Source organism: Scyliorhinus torazame, chromosome 15 (assembly GCF_047496885.1).
Source record: "Scyliorhinus torazame isolate Kashiwa2021f chromosome 15, sScyTor2.1, whole genome shotgun sequence".
Lineage (NCBI taxonomy): Eukaryota > Metazoa > Chordata > Chondrichthyes > Carcharhiniformes > Scyliorhinidae > Scyliorhinus > Scyliorhinus torazame.
The window spans coordinates 189,897,741-189,913,262 of record NC_092721.1 but is presented as its reverse complement, the minus strand read 5'-3'; the positions used below and the strand labels follow the sequence as shown (position 1 = coordinate 189,913,262).

General features: G+C 50.0%; 1 non-coding gene across 1 annotated transcript; it reads left to right on the top strand.

Moving 5' to 3' along the window:
- Nucleotides 1-5,216: 5,216 nt before the first annotated feature.
- On the top strand, nt 5,217-5,407 carry LOC140392190 (U2 spliceosomal RNA). Its single transcript, XR_011935262.1, has one exon. It is a non-coding gene; the product is annotated as a U2 spliceosomal RNA (small nuclear RNA).
- Nucleotides 5,408-15,522: the final 10,115 nt, after the last annotated feature.

The window sequence follows — 15,522 nt, the reverse complement described above, 5'->3', positions numbered from 1 at the left end:
ATGGGGCTGAGAAACTGATAGAAATCAAATTTTGATTTCGAAGCAGGAACTCATCATGTTCTTTTGATATTTCAAATAGTTCTCCTATATTTCAGGACAGTGCAGATGTTCTCTGAGATCAGAGCATATTTCTTGGTCCACTTGCTGTGTGAGACCCAACAAATATTAAAATGACCACCCTCATTCCATGGGCAAAAGTAGGGAATGAATTATGATGAATGGGCTAAGGTTGGGATTTGATGAGGACAATACTGATTGGCTAATTATTACCTTCCTCACTGAAGGTGAGTGGTAATAATGTTTCCGCCCCATTTTTTAGTCCGGTTGTAAATAATATGGGTGGGATTTTCCGGCTTTTCAAGTTGGCGGTGTCTTGCGGTGAGAGAGGTGCTTTCAATGGGAAACCCCCTTGACAACGGCGAGCAGAAGATTCAGCCATTGGCAAGTCGCCACGGAGTCGGGGGGGGGCGGGGGAAATCCCACCCTATATTTCAAAAACTAATGGATGCATTTAAACAAAACACAGATTGGGAATGGGAAAGGAAGATTGAATTCGTTTTTTTGGTGAAGATGTGGATCTAAATGTGGATCTTCAGATTTCTTTAATGTTTCGTTAACATTGGGAAAAGGGGGCAAATTGGATCTTTTTCCGAATGTAGTGCGTCGCTTGATTCGGAACGTCGTTGACTGTTTTCGAATATTGTGGGTTGTCTCAGCTGCTGTGGTGGGATTTGTCACAGTTGTCAAAATGTGAGAAGAGATGTCAGAACGGGTTGATGGACTGACGTCTCCTCGGTGAAGCCAAGGTCTTCAATCGGTGCAGATACGATGAGCTGAATTGCGCCTCCTGCGCCTTAACGATGCTGTGATAACCTTTAAAAGTTTTCTATTTTTTTACAGATTTGCAGTTACGGAGCAACCACCAGGCAGGGAATGGCTCGAGGGAGAGCTGTGAAATTGTAATAACATTGAGCTAAACAGCATGCTGGAGGTATGCTACTGAATGCTGCTTCACTTGTCATATATGTAATAACCCCTGTCCAAAGAGCAGGGATGTGTGGAGATGCTGTTAATTGATGCATCAAATGGATTTTGAGGTTTATGGAGTCAAAGGCCCAGATTTTCCCTTCGGGCTGTGAAATCCAATTAGGGCACTTTGTGGCCTCTGAAATGCACACCTGACTCATACCTGACTTTTCTCTTGATTTTCATGTTTTTAAGCAAGATTCGGATTCAATGTTCAGTTTTTGAGCAACAATACTGTACAGGAGGAGTGTGGATGCAGAGACAGGCCGCTTAGAAGATGCTCCCTAATTCGCACCCCTTGTCCTTTCCCTCCCCGTGTCCCAGTCCATGTTTTCTCATGGAATTATAGAATCCCTACAGTGCAGAAGGAGGCCTTTCAGCCCATCGAGCCTGTACCGACCCTCTGAAAGAGCACCCTATCCAGGCCCTACTATCCCGCCCTATCCCCATAACCCCACTCCTCTAACCTATGGGCATGAAGGAGCAATTTAGCATGGCCAATCCATCTATCCTACACAGGGGCAACACGGTAGCCTTGTGGATAGCACAATTGCTTCACAGCTCCAGGGTCCCAGGTTCGATTCCGGCTTGGGTCACTGTCTGTGCGGAGTCTGCACATCCTCCCCGTGTGTGCGTGGGTTTCCTCCGGGTGCTCCAGTTTCCTCCCACAGTCTAAAGATGTGCAAGTTAGGTGGATTGGCCATGATAAATTGCCCTTAGTGTCCAAAATTGTCCTTAGTGTTGGGTGGGGTTACTGGGTTGTGGGGATGGGGCGGAGGTGTTGACCTTGGGTAGGGTGCTCTTTCCAAGAGCCGGTGCAGACTCGATGGGCCAAATGGCCTCCTTCTGCACTGTAAATTCTATGAAATCTATGAAATCTTTGAACTGTGGGAGCACACGGAGGAAAAATACACAGATATGGGAAGAACGTGCAGACTCCACACAGTCACCCAAGCTCAGAATTGAACCTGGGTCGTTGGAGCTGTGAGGCAGCAGTGCTAACCCTAAAGCCTTTCAAACCCATGGAAAGGCAACATGACATTTGTTTGGGATGGGGAGGCAGAGGAAAGTTGTTTATCCAGCAGGGAAAAAAATGCCAACTTCAGTGTTTCATGACCCAATTCCCGCCTTCACTGGGAGATGAAAGTCTGGCTCTTGCGAGTCTATGCCAGCTCTCAATGCAGCTACCCAGCCAGTCTCAACCGCAATACTTCCCCATAGCCCTGTACGTTTAATTCCTTCAAGTGCCCATCCAATCTCCATTTGAAAGAATTGATCGCCTCTGCTTCCTCGGTGAGCAGCACGTTCCATGTCATTACCATTATCTGTGCGAAAACGTTCTTCATAATGTTCCCTTGTATCTCTTGTCCAAAACCCATTCCTTCAGGTCATCCAAGCTCAGCTGCGTCTAAACCTCCTGCCCTCATCATTAACAACAACCCACAGTACACAAATTACATAATACCGGCTGCAAACACAACACATAAATTGAAGGGACAGTTGAGAAGGTGAAGCAGCTAAGTATGGACACGGATATGAAGAAGATTAGTCATTGATAGAGAGCTTTCAAAAAAAGAATGAACAAAGTGGACTCTGATGATGCATGTTACCTCAATATGTAAATTAAATGCAACATTAAAAGTTGAGAACTTAAAAACAGTCGATCAACGGACCTGGAATCATGAGAATCACAAGGCAAAATATCATAGAATCATAGAATTGGCAGTGCAGAAGCGGCCATTAGGCCCATCGAGTCTGCACCGGCCCTTGAAAAGAGCCCCCCCACCCAAGCCCACAAGTCCACCCTAACCCCGTAACCCAGTAACCTCCACCTGACCTTTTTTGGACACCAAGGGGCAATTCAACATGGCCACTCCACCTAATTTGCACCTCTTTGGACTGTGGGAGGAACCCGGAACGCCCGGAGGAAACCCACGCAGACACGGGGAGAAAGTGAAAATACAGCTGGGAGGCCGGAGAATCCCACCCAGGTTACATTTTTATAGCCTCTTTCGTGAATCCAGAAGCCCTCAAAGCGTTTCAGAGCCACCAAAATGATTTTGAAAAGAATCACTGTTTTAACATAGGAAACACAGCAACCAATTTGCACAAAGCCAGCTCCCCCAAAACCATCTATGTTTACTGGTACTTGTTGAGGGATAAATGTTTGCTTGCCCACTGGAATAGCTCTCCTGTTCTTCTTTGAATAGTGCCTTGGGATCTTTAACGTCCAACTGAGAGAGAAGGTGGGGCACCTCCATTTTTCAAGGCATATTCTCTTGAAGTGCAAAGGTAGGACAAATAAATCCAGTGCACCCTGGATGATGAGGGATAGAGGTGAGGATGAAAAGGAAGAAGTACGCATATTACTGATGTCAGGTAGAAAATACAATAGAAAATCAGAATGGGAAGGACTAGAGGGGAAGTGAAAAGACTAATCAAGGAATGAGCATGAACAGAGCCTAGAGCTAACATCAAAGGGAATCCCAAGGTCTTCTCTAAGCATGGAAATAATAAGAGGGTGGTAAAAGAAAGAGTAGGACCAATTAGGGGTAAAAAGGAGACAGATTGAAGGCAGGAGAAGTAGTAGGGGTACAAATGAGTACTTGCATATGTCTTTGCAAAGGAAGAGGATGTTACCCAGGCCAAGGTGAGGGAGGAGGTAACTGGTACACTTGAGGAATCTCCAATTGAGAAGGAGATGTTAGAAAGGCTGGGTGGGATTCTCCGGTCCTCCAGCTGCGTTTTCCTGCGCAGCGCCCCCTCGCCATCAGTGGGATCTTCCGTTCCGGAAGCTGGCCAATAGGATACCCCATTGCAGCCACCCCATGCCGTCGGGAAACTGACGGGCATGGGTGCACTGCCGAAGGAGCGGAGGATCCTGCTGATGGAGAATTCCGCTGGCTATCTTTACTAAACATTGATAAAGCACTAGTATGGATGAGATGCATCGAAGGTTACTGAGGGAGGTGAGACTAGAAATTTCAGTGACACCTGATGATAAACTTTCAGTCTTCCTTACGCACAGGGTGGTGCTGGAGGATCGGAGATTGCGAATATCACACCTTTGTTAAAAATCGAGTGCAAGTATAATGTTAGCAACTGCAGACCAGTCAGTTTGACTTCAGTGGAAGGACATTCCTGAAAACTATAGTTCGGGACAAAATAAAAAGTCACTTAGACAAGTGCAGGATAATTTAAGGATGGATTCATTGAGGGGAAAATCATGTTTAACTAATTTGTTGGAGTTCTTTGAGGTGGTAACGGAGTAGGTTGATAAAGGCAATGTGGTTGATGTGGTACATATTGATTTCCACATCAGTTCCACACAACAGACTTTTGAACAAAATTTACGGGCAGCACTGTAGCACAAGTAGATAACACTGTGGCTTCACAATGCCAGGGTCGCAGGTTCGATTCCCCGGCTGGGTCACTGCCTGTGCGGAGTCTGCACGTTCTCCCCGTGTCTGCGTGGGTTTCCTCTGGGTGCTCCGGTCTCCTCCCATAGTCCAAAGACGTGCAGGTTAGGTGGATTGGCCATGAAAAATTGCCCTTAGTGTCCAAAAAGGTTAGGAGGGATTATTGGGTTACGAGGATAGGGTGGAAGTGAGGTCTTAAGTGGGTCGGTGCAGATTCGATGGGCCGAATGGCCTCCTTCTGCACTGTATGCTCTATAAAAATAAAAAAAATTCTAGCTCATGGAATAAAAGGGAAAGTAGGCACTTGGAAAAGAAATTGGCTGAGTGACAGGAAACAGAGATTAGTGATTTTTCAGATTGGAGGAAGGTTTCTTCCCCAAGGGTCAGTGTTGGGGCCCTGGCTCTTCCTGATATATATTAATTACCTGCACAGGCATGATTTCAAAATTTGTTGATGATATGAGGGTTGTCAACTCGATGAGGATAGTCTTGAACGTCAAAGGGACATAGGCATCGTGGTGGATTGGGCAGACAAGTGGGAGATGCAGTTCAATACGGATAAGTGTGAGGTGATTCATTCCGTCAAGAAGAATAAAGGTCGAAACTCTGAAGAAAGTGCAAGAACATTAGTTATTGAAGGTGGCAGAGCTTGTTGAGAGAGCAGTTAATAAAGCAGATGGTATCCTAGGTTTTATTGATAGGAGCATTGAATACAAGAGTAAGGACATCTTGTAGAACTTGTGTAAGACACTAGCTGGCCTCACCTGGAGTACTGCATTTCAGCCTTTCAGCTAAGATCCAGTGTCATATATGTTCTCAGCAATTTAATATCTGATATGTCCGCTATCTAGGGTCCAAGTATTAAGTTGAGTTTTGGGACAGGGAGCTGGGACAGAGCATTGCCTCCTCCACTCCAAGGATCAACCTGGTCATGCAGTACCCCCAAAAATGGTGCACCCTCCCTTCAAGGGCGGTGCTGTGGCTCAGTGGTTAGCACTGCTGCCTCACAGCGCCAGGGACTCGGGTTCAATTCTGACCTTGCGCCACTGTCTGTGTGGAGTTTGCACTTTCTCCCCGTGTCTGCGTGGGTTTCCTCCGGGTGCTCCGGTTTCCTCCCACGGTCCAAAGATGTGCAGGTTAGGCGGATTGGCCATGATAAATTGCCCCTTAGTGCCCAAAGGTTAGGTGGGGTTATTGGGATTGGGTGGGGGAGTGGGCCTTGGTAGGGTGCTCTTTTGAAGGGTCAGTGTAAACTTGATGGGCTGAATAGCCTTTTCCGGACTGTAGGGATTCCATGGATTCGATGGGTGCCATACTTGAGGAATGATGAGACGACATTGCAGCGAGTACAGAGGAGATTCACAAGAATTTGTCCAGACGTGAAGAGCTATGAGAATGGATTGAAGAGGTTGGGTCTGTCTTCCTTGGAGAAGAGAAGGCTGAGAGGAAGCTTGATGGAGGTATTCAAGATCCTGAGGGTGTGATCAGGATAAGCAGTGAGAAACTGGTCCTTCTCGGGCACCTCCAGAACTGGAGGGCACAGATTCAAAATGATGAGCAAAAGGAGTAGGTGTGATGTGAGGAAAATGCTTTTCACCCTGGGCTGGTCGGAGTCTGGAATAATCTTCCTGAGTGGGTGGTGGAGGCAGGTTTGATCGAGGTGTCTCAAAGGGAATTGGGTTGTTGTTTGAAAAAGAAACAGTGCGCAAGGTTATGTGGATAAGGCAGGGGAGTGGGACTAGGCACAAGGCTCTATCATAGAGCCAGTGCAGACTCAATGGGCCTCTTGCACTGAAAACATTCTGTGACTCTGTCAGGTTTCAGCTGAAAGACGGCTCCTCCAACGGTGTAGGCCTTAGGTTTCAGCACAGTTGGACCCACAACAGCAACGAGAGCCACAACCAAATGATTTGATTTTTGTGAAGTTTGTTGAGGAATAAATATGGGCCAGGACCCTCAGGAAACCTCACCTGCTCTCTGAACAATAACGGGTGCTCTGAATGAAGTTCCCCTTTGGCCAACGCTCTTGCAAGAGTTTATTTGGTTGTCTATCCCCTTGCCCTTTTGGCGAGATTGCAGTGTGCAAATTGACTGCTGTGTTTCAATTCACAAATGTGATTCCGTTTCAAAGAGTACTCCGCTGCTTGTGAAACACTTTGGGACACAATTGGCTTATGAAAGATGTTGTACAAATCCAAATTTATTCTTTATTTGTTCTATGCTAACCAACAACACGAAGATACCAATCACAGATTTAATAGCTTTTTCCATAGAATCCTTGCTGCGCAGGAGGTCATTCGGCCCATCGAGTGTGCATCAATCCTCTGAAAGAGCACCCCACCTAGACCCACTCGCCGTCCCTTTCCGCGCGACCCCGCTTGTGAACCATGTTGCAACTGGAGGGAACTGAGAAATTACGTGAGACAGGCAAACAACAGGCAAAATGAAATAAAAGCAGCTGAGACTGGAGCTCTTGTTAAATATGGAGCGTCTGTAAGTGATTGAAAATGACAATAAGTGCAGCGTTTCTGCCAAAGTTCCAACAGGCGATCAGGAGAACACCCTTGTTTGCAAATCCCTCATGGCCTACCCTATCTCTGTGATCTCTGTCAGCTCCGCAATCCTCCAAAATACCTGCGTTCCTCTAATTCCAGCCTCTTGAACATCCCTAATTTTAATCGCTCCACCATAGGTCCATTTTGGATAAATGGGATGTCCCCATCCTGTGGTGTTTAAGGGTGGAAAGCACCTACAAAGCATGAAGGTACAGTTTTAAAAAAAAAAACCAGGAATTTGACAATGATTGATCAGTATCCTCCTTAAAATTAGTTTTAAATTGTGGGAAGAAATTACACATTAATCACCGATTAAAATATTCAGTTGAGCTCTTAACGTGGCTCATTTACGCTTGCCCGAAGTGACATAGATTCATACAATGGGACCCGTTCTCTGCAAACAAAGGGAATATGATCAAATCTTGCACCTGTTTTCATTTCTTAGGATCTTGGGAGCCGATAGTTGCCGATTGCTTTCTCCGTGGTAACACCTCAGCTAATCAGGGTCGACTTACAAATAATCAGCAACCTTTTCTCCTGCAGTATAAATTGTGATTGTTTGAAATTTGGCATTCTTGCTTTTGTCATGATGAGTGCAGGATGTAAAGCTTCATCAACCTGTCTCTCTTTTCAGCTAAATGCACATTGTTACAATTGAAGTTTCTTTTCCACAGATGGGTTGGTTCAGGGAGCAGTTTAAAGGATTGTGCGAATTCTAAATAACCCATATTTGGCTTTAGCCCCCTTTAGTTGGACTTCTAATATGTTGCTGAGCATTCTTAAACATGCTGCCATTTATGGCAGCTTAACTCAGTCATTTTACTTTGAAGGGTTAACCGCGGTGTTAAAATGCCCGACACGGGTTATTGCATCAACCTCGAGGGAATTAAACTCACAGGGAGTTGAATGAGGAGTGAGTGCTGCTGCTATTGATGGTGAAATCAAAAGGTACCATCCTAAGTATGCCAACTCTCGTGGACTGTATTCCTGGAGGCCTCATCACAGGACCTATCATCTCTGACTGCCCCACCCCTACAGCCCCGTTCTTGCTGATCCAACAGGTCCAAGCCAATTGGAAAGTGAATGGACCCTTCACTATCTAATTCTGTCAAGCAGTCTTTTTTCCCCGATCTCTGGGGAACGGCTGATTTAGCTCAGTGGGCTAGTAATGCTGGTTTGTGATGCCGAACAAGGCCAGCAGCGCGGGTTCAATTCCCTTAGCAGCCTTACCCGAACAGGTGCCGGAATGTGGCAACTGGGGCTTTTCACAGCAACTTCATACTTGTGACAATAAATTCTTCTTATTAATATTTTTTGTAAAAAAATAAACAGAAGGATTTTTTAACGCTCCCATAAATGTTCTCCCCTCTTGGTCGTGGCAATCTTTAATTCCTGCCTCAGCCCATCTGCTCCTGAATCCTTCATCCATGTCTTCGTTATCTCTGGGCCTGACTATTCCCAATGCTCCCCTGGCTGCTGACCATCTCCCGTGCTCCATAAACTTTAACTCATTCAAAGCTCTGCCGCACATATCCAACCTCGCACCAAATCCCGTTCACCCTTCACTCTTCTTTCAGTCGACCTACATTGGCTCCCAGTTCAGCAGTCCCTGCTTGTTCTTTCAAATCCCCCCATGACCTCGCCACTCCCTATCCCTGTAACCTCTTCCTGCACTTCAACCTTCCAGGATATCCACAGGCCCCAATCCTCGACTACTGCCCATCTCCAGCTTTGGCGGCCATGCTTTCAGCTGCCAAGCCTCAAGGTTCTTGAACTCCCTCCCTAAATCTCTCTGCCTCCTCCTGTAACGTTTAAAATCTGACCTCTTTGTCATCTGTCCTAACATCGCCTTAACTGGCTCAAGGTCAAAATTTATTTTTTTAAATGCCTTGGGATATTTTGCAACATTAAAGGTGCTATGCAAATGTAGGTTGTTGTTGGTCGAGATGCTCAGACAATCCCGGAGGACAGGTAATCCTCTCGCATCCTCCTGAGAATTTACATGAGAAACAAACAGATGTGATTTGCTAGCTGTGTTTGCCCTCCAGTGGTGAGTGTTTGTCTGCAGTTCAAACTCCAATGAAATGGATGGTTGAATGTTTGCCCTCTGAGAGGTTTTTAATGGGTTAGGGTGAGTCCGTGTGTGTTGGAAGCAGCATTGTGGCAATTATTTGACATCTTAACTGTCCCGCCAGGCGTACACCACAGCAATCAGTGGCAAGTGACTCACCAGGACAGATATTACTGACTTAAAAAAATGAGCTTGTATCAGTCTTGACTCCCTGGATAGTAACATCCGGGGCGATTTTAAGCCCACACTTGTTGTCCGCGGGATCGGCGATGCTGGAGAAAAATCTGGTGAGAATGCGGAAACATCGGGCGGGATTCTCCGACCCCGCGGCGGGTCGGAGAATGTCCGGCGGGCCGCGCGAGTCGCGCCAAGCTGCCCCGACGCCGGGACGCGATTCTCTGGCCCGGATGGGCCGAACGGCCGCAAATAAAAACCCGAGTCCCGCCGCCGCTGTTCTAACATGCTCTGAGCCGGCGGGACCACGGCGTTGAAGGGTCCGGGGCCGGCCTGTGGGGAGGGAGGGGGCTTCTGACCGCGGGGGGAGGGGGGGTGCTCTGCGACGACGTTTCCGACGGCGTCAACACTTAGCCTCAGGATCAGAGAATCCTGCCCGTGATTCTCGCTGGATGATCGTGGACTGGATTCTCCGGTGCCCCAGCCGTGTGTATTTCGGCGGTGCACCATTCACTGGCGGCGGGATTCTCTACTCTCACCGTTTGTCAATGGGATTTCTCATTGAAACCACCCCACACCACGGGGAAGCCAGCGGGTGGAGGGGTGCTGCCAGCGGCCTGCACTGCCATTCGATATGGTCATGGCTGATTTTCCTGGCCTCAACTCCTTTCCTGTGCCATTTCCCAGTAGCCTCCTCGATCTATCAAATATTTATCCACCTCAACTTTAAATATATCTAATGATCCAGGGGCAGGGAGTTCCAGAGATTCACCATCCTCTGCCAGGAGAAATTTCTGCACATTTCAGTTTTAAATGACCGGCCCTTTAACTTGTAGCTAAGTCCCTTGTTTGAGACTCTCCCAATAGTGATAACATCTCAGCTTCTGCCCTGTCAAGCCCCCTCGGAATCTTGTATGTTTGAAAAAGGTCACCCCCTCACTCTTCTGAACTCCAAGGTATACAGACCCGGACAATTTCGTCTCTCCTGATAGGACAACCCTCTCATGCCAGGAATTAGGACTGCCTCCAATGTTACTGATGCGACCATCAATTCACGCGAGACAGAGAGTTGAAGTGAATAGTGGCTTTAATCGACTAGAACAGTGCCTGCCTGCGACTGCTCTGCAAGTGAGAGCCGCCGACAGGGCTGCTGCTCTTTATACCTCCCCTCAAGGGGGCGGAGCCAGGGGCGGAGCCCACAAGGGCACCAACATGATACATTCTGTGTAGTACACTACAATGGTCCATAGATGGAGCCCACATGGGCAACAGCGTGATACAATATAATACAGTGGTGACTGGTTGGTACAATACGTTCACCACAGTTACTATTTCTTTTTTAGCTATGGGTACCAAAACTGTACACAGTATTCCAGGTGAGGTCTCGCCAACACCCTGTACAATTGCAAAGATCTTCATATTTTTAAACTTCAGCCCCTTTGCAATAGGCAACAAAATGTTGTTTGCCTTCTTAACAACTTGTTGGACCTGCCTGCTAGCTTTTTTGAGATTCATGTACTAGAACACCTAGATCCCTCTGTACTTCACCCACCTGCAGTCTCTGTCCAATTAGATAATAATCTGCCTTTTGATTCCTCCTATTGAAGTGCATTACCTCACACTTTCCCACATTAAACTCCATTTGCCAAGTTTTTAATCTATCTATATATATTTAGATAGCTGGTGATGTCACAGGATGTACACCCACAGGTGAATCTCATATTAATACATTTCAATAAATTTACAGTCAAAGGGATCCCTCCATTGTGGGGGGGGGGGGGGCAGAGGTAGGTATAGTCCTGGGGGGTTGGAGGGGGAACGATTTGGTAGTCACCACTGATGTATATACTGTATATATATCTGTTTTACGGTAAGGCCCCTGTACTACAGGTACAGGGGTGGATCCCTGCTATCTGGCTCACCCAGTAGGCGGAGTATAAATATGTGTGCTTCCCGTACAGCAGCCATTTTGTCAGCTGCTGTAGGAGGCCACGCATCCCAGTGTAATAAAGCCTCGATTACATTCGACTCTCATCTTCTCGTAATTGATAGTGCATCAATTTATTACACCGAGATGTGTGGCCTTCTACAGCAGCAGACGAAAAAGCCAGCGGGGGTGGTGGAGAACTATATACAGAAAGTTGGGTTTAAAATCACAGAGAATATTACAAATTCAGGTGGTCAGGTGCCTTGATCTGCCGTCGAGAGCGCCGCAGTGCTGGTGGCGACTCAGGCGGCGGTTTGGTCTTCGGTGACTCCAGGAGCATGTCGAAATTCTCTTCATCCCCGGGTGAGAGTAAGGGGAGGACGGATTGTCCCGGAGGGGGGCTCTGTGGGGTGCGCCGGGGGAAGGGAGGATGGCGCCAGGGCAGAGGGAGTGTGTGTGTGTGGAACCAGCTGGTGCCAGGTCCCTGAGTGAGACTGTGTCTTGGCAGCTGTCGGGGTATGCTACGTAAGCAACTGCGGGTTGGCGTGAAGTAGCTGTACCCTCTCAACCAATGGGTCCGCCTTGTGGAGTCGCACGTGTCTACAGAGGAGAACGGGTCCTGGAGATGCCAGCCACGTTCGGAGCCAAACCCCGGAGGTGGACTTCCTGGGGAAGGCAAAGAGACGTTCATGGGGGGTTTCATTAGTCGCGGTGCACAGGAGCGACCGAATGGAGTGCAGTGTGTCGGGGAGGACCTCCTACCAGCGGGAGGCCAGGAGATGTCTGGACCGTAGGGCTAGCTGGACGGCCCTCCAGACCCTCCCATTCTCCCGCTCCACCTGCCTGTTTCCCCTGGGTTGTAGCTGGTCGTCCTGCTCGAGGCAATGCCCCTGTTGAGCAGGTACTGGCGCAGCTCCTCGCTCATGAATGAGAATCCCCGGTCGCTGTGGACATAGGCGGGGAAGCCGAACAGAGCGAAGATGGTGTTGAGGGCTTTGATGATGGTGGCGGACATCATGTCGGGGCATGGGACGGTGAAGGGGAATCGGGAATATTCATCGACCACACTGAGGAAGTACGTGTTGCGGTCGGTGGAGGGGAGGGACCCTTTGAAGTCCACGCTGAGGCGTTCAAAGGGGCAGGAGGCCTTCACCAGGCGAGCACGGTCTGGCCGGTAGAAGTACGGTTTACATTCCGCGCAGACCGGGCAGTCTCTGGTGATCGCCCTGACTTCCTCGATGGAGTAGGGCAGATTGCGGGCCTTGATGAAATGGTACAAACGGGTGACATCGGGGTGACAGAGATCGTCGTGCAGGGTCCGGAGTCGGTCCATTTGTGCGCTGGCACATGTACCTCGGGACAGGGCATCGGGGGACTTGTTGAGTTTACCGGGGCGATACAAAATCTCGTGATTGGAGAGCTCGATCCTCCACTTCAAGATTTTATCATTTTTGATCTTGCCCCGCTGTGTGTTATTAAACAAGAAGGCAACTGACCATTGATCAGTGAGGAGAGTGAATCTCCTGCCGGCCAGCTAATGCCTCTCATGCCGCACAGCTTCAGCGATAGCTTGGGCCTCCTTTTCGACGGAGGAGTGCAGAATTTCGGAGGCATGGAGAGGGTGCGAGAAAAGAATGCCACGGGTCTGCCTGCCTGGTTGAGGGTGGTGGCCAGAGCGACATCTGATGCATCGCTCTCGACCTGGAAGGGGAGCGTCTCGTCGACCGCGTCTATCGCGGCCTTGCCGATTTTGGCCTTGATACGGTTGAAGGCCTGGTGAGCCTCGGCCGTCAGGGGAAAAACGGTGGATTGAATGAGTGGGTGGGCCTTGTCCGTGTAGTTTGGGACCCACTGGGCGTAATACGAAAAGAACCCCAGGCAACGTTTGAGGGCCTTGGGGCAGTGGGGGAGGGGGAGTTCCATGAGGGGGCGCATGCGATCGGGGTCGGGCCCCAGAACTCCGAGGATGGCTAAGCGGTTCATGCTGAACACACACTTCTCCTTGTTATACGTGAGGTTGGGGAGAGTGGCGGTGTGGAGAAATTTGGAGAGGTTGGCGTCATGGTCCTGCTGATCGTGGCCGCAGGTGGTGACATTGTCCAGGTACGGGAAAGTGGCCCGCAGTCTGTACCGGTCAACCATTAGGTCCATCTCCCGTTGGAATACCGAGACCTCATTGGTGACGCCGAAGGGAACCCGAAGAAAGTGGTAAAGGCGGCCGTCTGCTTCGAACGCCGTGTATGGGCGATCCGCCTTACGGATGGGGAGCTGGTGGTAGGCAGGTTTCAGGTCCACTGTCAAGAAGACCCGATACTGAGCAATCTGATTGACCATATCAGATATGCGTGGGAGGGGGTATGCGTCGAGCTGCGTGTACCGATTGATGGTCTGACTGTAGGCAACGACCATCCTGTTTTTCTCCCCAGTTTTCACCACTACCACTTGGGCTCTCCAGGGGCTGTTGCTGGGCTCGATGATACCTTCCCGTAGCAGCCGCTGGACCTCAGACCTGATGAAGGTCCTGTCCTGGGCGCTGTACCGTCTGCTCCTGGTGGCGACGGGTTTGCAATCCGGGGTTAGGTTTGCAAAAAGGGAAGGCGGGTCGACCTTAAGGGTCGCGAGGCCGCAAACGGTAAGGGGTGGTAGGGGCCCGCCGAATTTCAGGGTTAGTCTCTGGAGGTTGCACTGGAAGTCCAGGCTGAGTAGCAAGGCAGCGCAGAGGTTGGGGAGAACGTAGAGGAGGAAGCCACTGAACTCTACGCCCTGGACGGTGAGAGTGGCGATGCAGTACCCACGGATCGCCACTGAGTGGGATCCGGAGGCTAGGGAGATTCTCTGGTTAGTGGGGTGTACTGCGAGGGAGCAGCACCTTACCGTATCGGGGTGAATGAAGCTCTCAGTACTCCCGGAGTCCAGCAGGCAGGAGATCTCGTGTCCATTGACCTTCACCTTTGTTGAAGCGGTCGCGAGGTTGTGTGGTTGAGACTGGTCAATCGTGACCGAGGCGAGACGTGGCTGGCCGTCGGCGGTTGCAGGCAATGAGCAGCCTGATGAGGTGCCCGACGGGCAGGGGTCCTGAGGCAGGTAAGATGGCGGCGCCCACGGGCCGCACATTTCCTGGTGGGGCAAGATGGCGGCGCCATTGGGGCTGCACGTGTCCTGGGGCAGGCAAGATCGGTGCCCATTGGTTCTGAGAGAGGCAAGATGGCGGCGCCCACGGGCCGCCCGCGTTGTGAGTAGAGCAAGATGGCGGCGCCCACGGGCCGCACGTGGTCCGAGGAGGGGATGATGGTGGCGCCCACTGGCCGCACATGGTCCGAGGAAGGGAAGATGGCGGCGCCCACTGGCCACACGTGGGGGGGTGCCGGGACAATAGCGGCGATTGAGCAGGCCTGGCACACTGCAGCAAAATGTCCCTTCTTGCCACAGGTCTTGCAGAGGGCGCTCTGCGCCGGGCAGCGCTGTTGGGGGTGTTTTGACTACCCACAGAAGTAGCATTTGGGTCCCCCAGGGTTGGTTGGCTGCCGCGCGGCACAGGCGTAGGGTTGGCTGGGGGCGGTCGCTCATGGGGTCCATGATGGGGTGACCGTGGTGCGGGTCCATGATGCACAGGGGGGGTGGGCCGCGCGGTCGGGGGCATAGGCCTGAACGTTGCGTGAGGCGACCGTAAGTGAGAGCGCTAGTTTTTTGGTCGCCGCGAGGTCGAGCGTGGCCCGTTCTAAGAGGCGCTGCCGAATGTAGTCAGACCCTATGCCCATAACGAATGCGTCTCTCATCAGCAGATTCGAGTGTTCAGTGGCCGAAAAGTCCTGGCAGTCACAGAAATCTTCCACAGACTCACCGGGAAGTTGGCACCGCGTGGAGAGGACATGCCCGGCGTAGATTTTGTTAGTCCGCTGAGCGTAGTTTTCCTTCAGTAGCGCCATGGCCTCTGCGTAGGTCGGCGCGTCCTGGACGAGGGGAAAGACGTTGGAACTCAAACACATGTACAGAATCTGGAGCTTCTGTGCTTCTGGGATTGGGTCTGGCGCAGACCCGATGTACGCTTCAAAACAGGCTCGCCAATGTTCAAAGTCCTTTTTGGCGTTGTCTGCTTGAGGATGCAGCTGCAGGCGATCCGGCTTGATGCGGAGGTCCATTTCTGAAAAACTCAGTGTAATAAATTGATGCACGATCAATTACGAGAAGACGAGAGTAGATTGTAATCAAGGCTTTATTACACTGAGATGTGTGGCCTCCTACAGCAGCTGACGAAATGGCTGCTGTACGGGGAGCACACATCTCAGTGTAATAAAGCCTCGATTACATTCTACTCTCGTCTTCTCGTAATTGATAGTGCATCAAACGACA